Source organism: Colobus angolensis, unplaced genomic scaffold (genome assembly GCF_000951035.1).
Source record: "Colobus angolensis palliatus isolate OR3802 unplaced genomic scaffold, Cang.pa_1.0 Scaffold69, whole genome shotgun sequence".
Taxonomy (NCBI): Eukaryota; Metazoa; Chordata; class Mammalia; order Primates; family Cercopithecidae; genus Colobus; species Colobus angolensis.
The window spans coordinates 13666889-13676968 of NW_012120598.1; positions in this window are offsets into that span (position 1 = coordinate 13666889).

The following is a 10080-nucleotide window of genomic DNA, read 5'->3' on the forward strand; positions in this document are numbered from 1 at the left end:
TTAATTAAATTTGTATTTCTATCAAATACAAATTTGTATTTCTAGTAAGCATATTTGAGCAACCATGCACCCTATAATATAAGGATAATTATCTGTGCATTAGTAATATGTACCTTGCTAGTCTAAATATTAATGAAGTTTAATCACCAAATTTTGGATAAAAATTATTAGAATTTTTAATAAATTCTTCACATATCTCCATGACCCCTCTCGCATATATTCTGTGGTGTATGTACCCCAATTTGGTGCCCACTGGCAGAAAAGTAACTCTGTTTATAAGCTGATATACTTTCACTACTAATACTTTGTTAATTTTTATTCTGATAAATACCATGCCTAAGGTGATAAGGAAAATTCCCATATAATTACCCTCTTTGCACTCCTTTGTTTTTGTTTGCTTGTTAGTTTTATTTAAAATTGTATTTAGATTCAGAGGGTACATGTGCAGGTTTGTTACCTGGGTATATTGTGTGATGCTGAGGCTTGGGCTATGATTGATCCTGTCACCCAGGGAGTGAGCATAGTACCCCATAGGAAGTTTTTCAACCTTTGCTCCCCTTCCTCCTTCTTTAATAGTCCCCAGTGTCTACTGTTACCAGCTTTGCATCCGTGAGTAATCAATATTTAGCTCCCACTTCTAAGTGAGAACATAAGGTATTTGATTTTCTGTTACTGCATTAATTCCTTAGGATAATGGCGACTACGTGCATCCACGTTGCTGCCAGGGACGTGATTTCATTTTTAATGGCTACATAGTATTCCATGGTGTATATGTACCACATTTTCTTTATCCAATCCACTGATGACGGGCACCTAGGTTGACTCCATATTTTTCCCGTTGTGAATAGTGTTGTGATAAATATATGAAGGCATGTGTCTTTTTGGTACAATGGTTTATTTTCCTTTGGGTATATACCTAGTAATGCGATTGCTGGGTCGAATTGTGGTTCTGTATTTAGTTCTTTGAGAAATCTCCAAATGGCTTTCCACAATGGCTGAGCTAATTTACAGTTCCACCAGCAGGGTATAAGCATTCCTTTTTCTCCAAAGCCTCAGCAGAACCAGTTTTTTGTTTTCGTTTTTTTTTTCTTTTTTTTAGTAATAGTCATTCTGATAGGTGTGAGATGGTATCTCATTGTTGTTTTTATGTGTATTTCCTAGGTATTTTATATTTTTGTGTGGCTACTATAAATGGGATTGCATTCATGACTTTTCTTTCAGCTTGAACGCTATTAGTGTAGAGAAATACTGCTGAGTTTTGTACATTGATTTTATATCTGGAAACTTTATTGAAGTCATTTTTTAGTTCTAGGAGCCTTTTGGTGGAGCCTTTAGGTTTTTCTAGGTATAGAATTATATAATCAGTGAAGAGAAATAATTTGACTTCTTCTATTGCTATTTGAATGCCTTTCATTTCTCTTACCTGACTGCTTGGGGTAGGCCTTCCAGTACTGTATTGAAGAGGAGTGGTAACAGTAGGCAACCTTGTCTTGTTCCAGTTCTCAAGGTAAATGGTTCCATTCAGTATAATTTTGGCTATGGGTTTTTTATAGATGACCCTTATTATTCTGAGGTGTTTTTTCGATGTCTAGTTGAGGGTTTGTTTTTAAATCATAAAGGGATGTTGGATTTTATTAAAAGAATTGTCTGCATCTATTAAGATGACCATATGGTTTTTGTTTTTAATTCTGTTTATGTGGTTAATTGCATTTATTAATTTGTATACGTTGAACTAAACTTGCATCCCAGGAAAGAAGCCTACTTGATCATGGTGAATTAACTTTTTGATGTGCAGCTGGATTTGGGTTGTTAGTATTTTGTTGTGAATTTTTGCATTTGTGTTTCTCAGAGATATCGGCCTGTAGTTTTCCTTTTTCTTTTTTTTGCCAGCTTTTGGTATCAGGATGATGCTGGATTAATGGAATGAATTATGGAGGAGTCTCTCCTCCTCAAGTTTTTGAATTACAGTGACATTGTTGTAAGCTCTTCTTTGTATGTCTGGTAGAATTTGCCTGTGAATCCATCTGGTATAGGACTTCTTTTTGATTGATAGGTTTTTCTCTTTATTACTGATTCGGTTTTGGAACTCATTATAGTTCTGTTTAGAATTTCAGCTTCTTCCTGATTCAGTCTTGGAAGATTGTGTGTTTCCAGAAATTTATCCATTTCCTGTGGATTTTCTAATTTGTGTGCCTAGCAGTATTCACAGTAGTTTCTAAGGCACTTTTGTAATTCTGCGGGATCAGTTGTGATGTAATCTGTCATTTCTGGTTATGCTTATTTTGATCTTCTTTTTTCTTTTTAAATCTATCTAGTGGTCTATCAATCTTCTTTATCCTTTCAAGGAACCAAGTTGTGTTTTCACTGATGCTTTGTATGGATTTTTGGGTCTTAATTTTGTTCAGTTCTGCTCTGATTTTAATTATTTCTTTTCTTATGCTAGCACTGGAGTCAGTTTGTTCTCGTTTTTCTAGTTCTTCTAGATGTGATATTAGATTGTTAATTTGAGATCTTTCTAACTTCTTGATCTAGATATTTATTGCTATAAACTTTCCTCTTAACACTGCTTTTGTTGCATCACAGAGATTTTTATATGTCGTATTTCTGTTTTCATTAATTTCAAATCATTTTTTTGATTTCTGCCTTAAATTTGTTGTTTACCCAAAAGTTATTTATGAGCAAGTTGTTTAATTTCCATGTGATTGTGTGGTTTTGAGGCATCTTCCTGGTATTGATTTCTGTTTTTATTCCACTGTGTTCCAAGAGTGTGCTTGATATAATTTGGATTTTTTTGAATTTACCGAGACTTGTTTTATGGCCAAGCATGTATTCTATTTTAGAGAGTGTTCTGTGTGTAAACGAGAAGAATGTATATTCTGTGGTTGTTGGGTGTAGTGTTCTGCAGATGTCTATTAGGTTCAATGGGCCAAGTGTTGAATTTAAGTCAAGAATTTCTTTGTTAGTTTTCTGCCTTGATGATCTAATGCTGCCAATGGGTTGTGGAAGGCCCCCAGCTATTATTGTCGGGTTGTCTAATTTTTTTGTAGGTCTATAAGTACTTGTTTTATGAGTCTGGGTGCTCCAATGTTGGGTATTTATATACTTAGGGATAATTAAGTCTTCTTGTTGAATTGAACCCTTTATGGGATGTAATGCCTATCTTTGTTCTTTTTTTTTTTTCCTCCTTTTGATTTAAATTCTGTTTTATCTGATATAAGAATATTGACCCTTGGCCCTTGTTGCTTTTTGTTTTCTGTTTGCATGATAGATCTTTCTCCATTTCTTGATTTTTTGCCTGTGGGTGTACTTATATGTGAGAAGGATATCTTTAAGACTGCAGATTGTTGGGTCTTGGTGTTCTCTTTTCTTTCTTTTTTTTTTTTTTTTGAGACAGAGTCTTGCCCTGTCGCCCACACTGGAGTGCAATGCCGTGATTTTGGCTCACTGCAACCTCCTCCCCCCGCCCCCGGGTTCAAATTATTCCTCTGCCTCAGCCTCCCAAGTACCTGGGATTACAGGTGCCCGCCACAATGCCCAGCTAATTTTTGTATTTTTAGTAGAGATGGGTTTTTACCATGTTGGCCAGGCTAGTCCCGAAGTCCTGACCTCGTGATCCACCCACCTCTGCCTCCTAAAGTGCTGGGTTTACAGGCGTGAGCCACCATGCCCGGCCCAGGTCTTGGTTTTCAAAAAATCTAACTTGCCACTCTGTGCTTTTTAAGTGGGGTGTTTAGATCATTTGCATTCAAGGTTAATATTGATATGTGAAGTTTTGATCCTGTCATGATGCTGTTAGCTGGCTGCTTTGTAATCTCAATTGTGTAGTTTCTTTATGTAATTGGTGGACTATGTACTTAAATGTAATTCTGTGGTAGCAGGTGTTCTTTTGTTTTCATGTTTAGAACTCCCTTAGAATCTCTTGTAAGGCTGGTCTAGCAGTAATAGATTCCCTTAGTGATTGCTTGTCTGGAAGATTTTATTTCTCCTTTGCTTATGAAGCTTAGTTTGGAAGAATATAAAATTCTTGATTAGAATTTCATTTAAAAAAATGCTGAAAATAGGCCCCCAATCTCTTCAGGCTGTGGGGCCTCCCCAGCTTGTGTTGCTCTGACCCAGTTTCCCTCTGCTGTCTGCCCCAGGAGTAGGCCTGAACAGCTAGATTTGTTCAAAGCCTTCTGCACCCACATCACTGGGCTATTCCAGGTGTTCCATACCATGGGGCTGCCTTGGGCAAAAGCTGTGGCTGGCCAACAGGCTACATCAGTCTTGCTGAGGGAGGGATGCTCAGCTCCCATGCCTGAACACAAACCTGTGCCTCACTCTTTTCTGTGTTCTGAGAATAGAGGCTCCTCCCCTGCTCACGCTCTAGCTCACGCTCAGCTCAATACCTGTGGGTGGTGTACTCAAACTCTAGGGGTTTGGGAACTGGGCCACAGCTTTTCCCTCTGGCCCCTTAGGGTCAAGCACCAGTTGTACTTGGGGTGCTGAACTACTCCCAGGTTGCCAGCAAAACACTCAGATGGGAAGTGGAGGCTGTTCTGTGTTCACTCTCTTGTGGGAATGGCTGGACCGGTAGCCTTGGAAGGGGCTGGCAGCCAAGGGACTGGCAACACATGGATCAGATGCTTTCCGGTACCAGAGGAAAAACAGTCCTGCTCTCTCCTGGCCTGGCAGTCAGCAGGTGTTATAGTCACTTGGATCCAGATGGAGAGCCTTGGGGGATGAGTGTCAGGGATCATGTTTTGCTGCAGCTGTCCCAAGGGCTATGACACCTTCTGAGCTCCATACAGTTTTGAGCTCTTCTTCTCCTTACTTTCCAGGCAGTTCCCCCTGCCAATTCCAATGTCTATGGAGTCATGGGATCTTTCGTAGCTAGGATCCCAGAGGTCCATGATGGGAGTGTGGTATCCTGGAATTCCTTCGCTTGTCCCTTCCTTAGGACTTGTTCAGGACCAGGAGCCAGTCTGACACTTGGTGACTCAGTGTAGCCTTCCCGGCTTCCTCTCTCTTCAACTTCAGTTTCTGCATCCCCCATCTATTGACTTTCAGTATTTTCTCTCAAAAGATCTGTTCAAAATATGATGATTTACTTCATATTTTGCTTCTTTCAATGGGAGAGGTATTTCCCAGCTGCATCTAGTTGGCCATCTAGTCTCTTCCCCCCATTCTAACTTTTTTATTGCTTATTGAAATACTTGATGTAACTTACCCAGTGATTCGAGAATCAAGGTGAAATTATATGAAGGGTTTGAGTAAAATCTCATTTTATCATTCTGAGTTGCTTCAAAATACATTCACAATTTTTGTTACACAACCATGAACCAATTAGAAATGGCATAACTTTTGAAATGTTCACAATGATATTTTAGAACCTCTAATTCAATTAATACCATTTGGGATTCACAGCAACATACAGCCTCTCTTGATAGACACATATTTGTGGTTGGGAGGAGTGGAAATATTCCAGCATAATGATTTTCAGATCTGTAGCACCCATCACTCAAGAATTCTAAATAAAGAGATACAAAAGGATAATTACTATGACACGTGTTTCAAATTTGAAAGACAATTAGCTGGAAACCTCAAACTTTCCTTTCTTATTCAACACACACAATAAAAACACTGTTTCATATTGGGAAAGCATTTTATACCTTATGAAGTACATGAATATTCATCATTCCATTTGATGTTTATAACAGTCCTGTGAACTAGCTAGGGATAATTTTGTGGAAAGAAAGAAAAGAATTGATAAGGAAGAGATAAATGGCTTACAGGCAATACAACAAATTTGTATGGAACACACTAAGGACAGGTCGCTAGTACTCTGAGATTGCCTTTCTTTAAGAATTTTTTATTGTTTTGTGGCTCTTCAATGTTAATGTGATTTCTTTTCATATTTATGTAAATAAATTTTCACAATGTTAATTAAAATCCTGACAAATTTCTTAACATAAGAACACTCTATGTAACACAAGTGGAATAAATATTATTTGTAAATCTGGCTCCCCAGCTGATTCTCCATTCTGAGGATGAAAAAACTGAAAGGAAACTCACACACTATTGTTCCACTGAATTCTCTTATTCCTAACATGACTAAGGTTACACTTATTTGCCTGTCCATTTGTAAAACTCTCTTGAGATGATGACTTTGTGCAGCTGTGCTTAATTATCTGCTTGCATTTTATAATAATAGAATATAAAGTTAAATGTTCCAATTTAGAATGTTTTTCAATAGAATCATGACATTTTACATATATATATATATAAAATTTAGAGTGTGAAATGGAATAGGAAAATCTTACATTACTGAAAACTCAAGATAGTATTCTAGCTAACATTTAAATTTGCCTGTCTTTGGAATGTAGGAGCTTCTCTAAAACAACATTCCCAATTCACTGTCTATCTCAAACATAGTATCCAGTGTCTTTGATCACTAGAAAGAATGTTATTTACTATTGCTTTTAGAATTGCTTTAATCAGTAAGAAAGTATTTTAGTCTTCAGTAATAATCTATTGTTTTATATATCATGATCTAAGATATTTATTTGCCTTATATATGTTTTCATTTATTAGGTATATGAAGTAATTTAAATTCTCCTTTCTTCAATACTTATTGTAGAAATGACAATAAAATTGAATCTTTTTTTCAGGATGCCTAAAATAAATATGTTTTGTTAACTCTTTTAATGAGCTTTTATTTATTATCCAGTAATGGTGAGAGCAATAAAAATATATAGTAAATGCTAGTGCAGTTCATAGATATAGAAATTATGTTTAAGGAAGAGTCTTCTTATAGATTGATCTGCAAAGAAGCTGAATTTCAGCAAAATCTATAAAGGTTGCCAGAATTTTCTTAAGTCAAAACTGATGAGCAACAACGTCAGGCAAAAACATGAAAATGAGAAAGAGTGGATGAGTCAGGGATAAGAAGTAGTTTCTTTTTCTCTTCTAAATAATATTTAAACTTCTTAAAATAAGCCTAACTATCCAATTCTAGTTTTCTAACCACACTTTCACGACGTTCCTTCTCTTTTTTTCTTTTTTGAAATGGCGTTTGGCTCTTGATGGGGTGCAATGGCGCCATCTTGGCTCACTGCAACTTTCGCCTCCCAGGTTCAAGTGATTCTCCTGCCTCGGCCTCCTTACAGGGTGTGAGCCACAGCGCCCGGCCCACAGAATTCCTTTGTATTATCTTTATAAGCTATTCATTATGGAAAACATCACTCTTAATTCTCTAAGGGAAGAAAATACGAATTGTTCCTATTATGAGGGACTGCTGCAAAGCCCCCCAAATCTGTGTTCCTCTGCAAATCTGGAAATTGTTCCCACTGTGGGAAATGTCCATTCTTCTTAATTGTCTCCTAGAAGCCTTGGGGCCATGACTTTTTGAACATCCTGGTCACTTGATTATAAATGTTGGCTTGACTTGCAGATATTATCCCTATAAGCTAAAACCATGTGTTATATTTTACAGGTCATTTTTCTATATAGTACCATATTATTCTGTGAAAGTTCTGCAATTATCTCTTTTTGACAAGAGATCCTGGAACTGTTGAATACTATGTATTATACTCCTTTTGACAGAAACTAATTTTTTAAATCACAAACACATTTCCACTATTAAAAATATAAAAAGAACCAGATGTATTGTCTGGATTTTATTGGGGAAATGTGAACAACAGTTTTACAGTGTTCTGGTTCATGGGGTAGATAGTACATTCCTGAGCGTTATTATCCGCTAGCCACAATAGGGATCTTCAGGACACAGAGGAATCAGTCAGTGGGGTGCTCTTGAGAGGTGGAAGGCATCCTTGCTGAAGCTTCAACCAGGAGAATTAGTGTTTAGAGAAGAGTTTGAAGTTGTATGTATTTCCATTTTGGGTTTAGGTAACATCAGGCGAGTGGGGTAGGAGAATTGGAGAAAGGCAGATTGATAGGTCCTCATTGTCTCTGAGCCGCTGCCATCGAAAGAATGTTAGGAGAAAGATCTGAAAGAGCCTAGCTTAAGGAAGCATTTTCCTCTTTGCTTTCTGTGTGGCCTATCATAGGCAGGTCCCCAAAATGGCATATCTCATTTCATCACCCATGAAATGTGGTTAGTAGTAACTCACTTAACATGGTTGTGATGTACATTAAGCAGAAAGTATATTTGTAATCATTGGTAAACTATACTGCACTGGTCTTCCATGCATGCAATCCAACCTCATTTGGATTCATCTGTGTTACTCTGTTGTATGTGATTTATGATTAAATTTAAAATGTATATCTAGGTAAGGCAGGTGGTGAGGAGGAGTTGAGGGGAGGATTTGATTCTGTTTTCTGGACCTCAACCTGAAGGATGAGGAAAGCTTTGGTTACTGTGATCCACTTTTCTTTCTTTTGGGTTGAAGTCCAAATTTGAAAAACAGTGTGTCCAATGAGTTTTTATGGAATTCATTTAGGGTCAAGGTGACCTTGTTCTCAGATAGGTTCTGACATATTCCATTTGACACCATTTCCTTTGTTAAGCAGTCTTTCACCTGCCAAGAAACGCTCCGCTTCCACACCAAAGCAGGACCTCAAGTTTCAAACCGAGGGGATGACAGTCAGCAGCTTCCACCAAGACAAACCTATGTCTGCTTTGCAGGAGCTTGTCAAGAATCCTGGTGACTAAGGACTGGTTTGAAAATAACTGGTAATGTCCACAGACTGATCATAGGAGTTGATCTTTCATGAATTTGAATGATTTTGAAGTTCCTGATGAGCATGGCTTCGCCTTCATTCAAGCGAAACCAGTCAAAAGATATGAGCAAGGGTCATGTGATTAATAGAAAGGAAAGGAAAACAGGTTAATGTGTAAAACACCCTTGGGGGGAAGAGCACTCTTGATCTTTCATAGCATGTAAAAACATTTTCCACTTGGCACATTGAGTTTCTTTAAAAATAGCACAGAATGTGATATAAAATGAGAAAAGAAACAGGAAAGTGCTCCAACAGGTTTTCAGAGATTTATAAATTGAATTTCACCTGTATGCTGAATCTGAAAAAAGTTGCTTTACAGTTTTATTTTTAAAGTAGAGGTTTTTACTAATGAAAAGTCATTATAATTGTTTGTCTTAACTTTTTTTTTTAAACAAACTTCAAATAAAGTTTTGGCAAGAAGCAGTTGTTCCACGTTATTACTCTGTTTCTCAGAATCCATTGTTTTTCTGTTAGAAAAACGTCAACAAAAACACTTTGAGTAACTGAGATCAGTCCTCTCTTGCCACCTTTGTAACAGTTTGTTTTCATTGCTCTTTTTTAGTGATTATGACAGCGAATTTTAATAGAGTTAAGAAAGCTTTTTATTAGATGAAACATCAGGCATAAGCAGAAGTGGAGAGAGAGAGAGAACAGTAGCATGAACTCAAATCATTCACCTACAAAGTGCCACTCATGGCCAATCCATTTGCGTTTGTAGTCATCCCCTCCACTTCCCTCTATTGAGTTGTTTTGAAACTATCACCAGGTATAATATTAGTCACTCTGTAATTATTTTAGTATAAAAGATAAAAGCAATTTAAAAGTGTAACCACAAGCGGGGTGTGGTGGGTTATACCTGTAATCCCAGGACTTTGAGAAGCCAAGGCAGGAGGATCGCTTGAGCCCAGGAGTTTGAGACCAGCTTGCGCAACATGGCAAAACCCCATCTCTAAAACTACAAAATTTAGCCAGGTGTGGTGGCTGGTGTCTATAGTCCCAGCTGCTCGGAAGGCTGAGACAGGAGGATTATCTCGGTCCACGAAGTTGAGGCTGCAGTGAGCCGTGATCACACCACTGTACTCCAGCCTGGGTGACAGAGTGAGACAGTCTCTAAACAAATAAATAATAAATAAATAAATAAATAAAACCACAGCATAATTGTCACACCTAAAATATTGTGTCTTTAATATTGAACATCCATTCAGTGTTCAAATTTCCACCAAATGTCTTGTAATTTTTAAATTCGTTTGTTTAAATCATTATTCAGACAAGATTCACACATTTTGTGGAGATGTTTATTACTATGTCCTTTATGTCTTTTAACCTTTAGGTTTTCTTGCTGTCTTTCTCTCTCTCCTC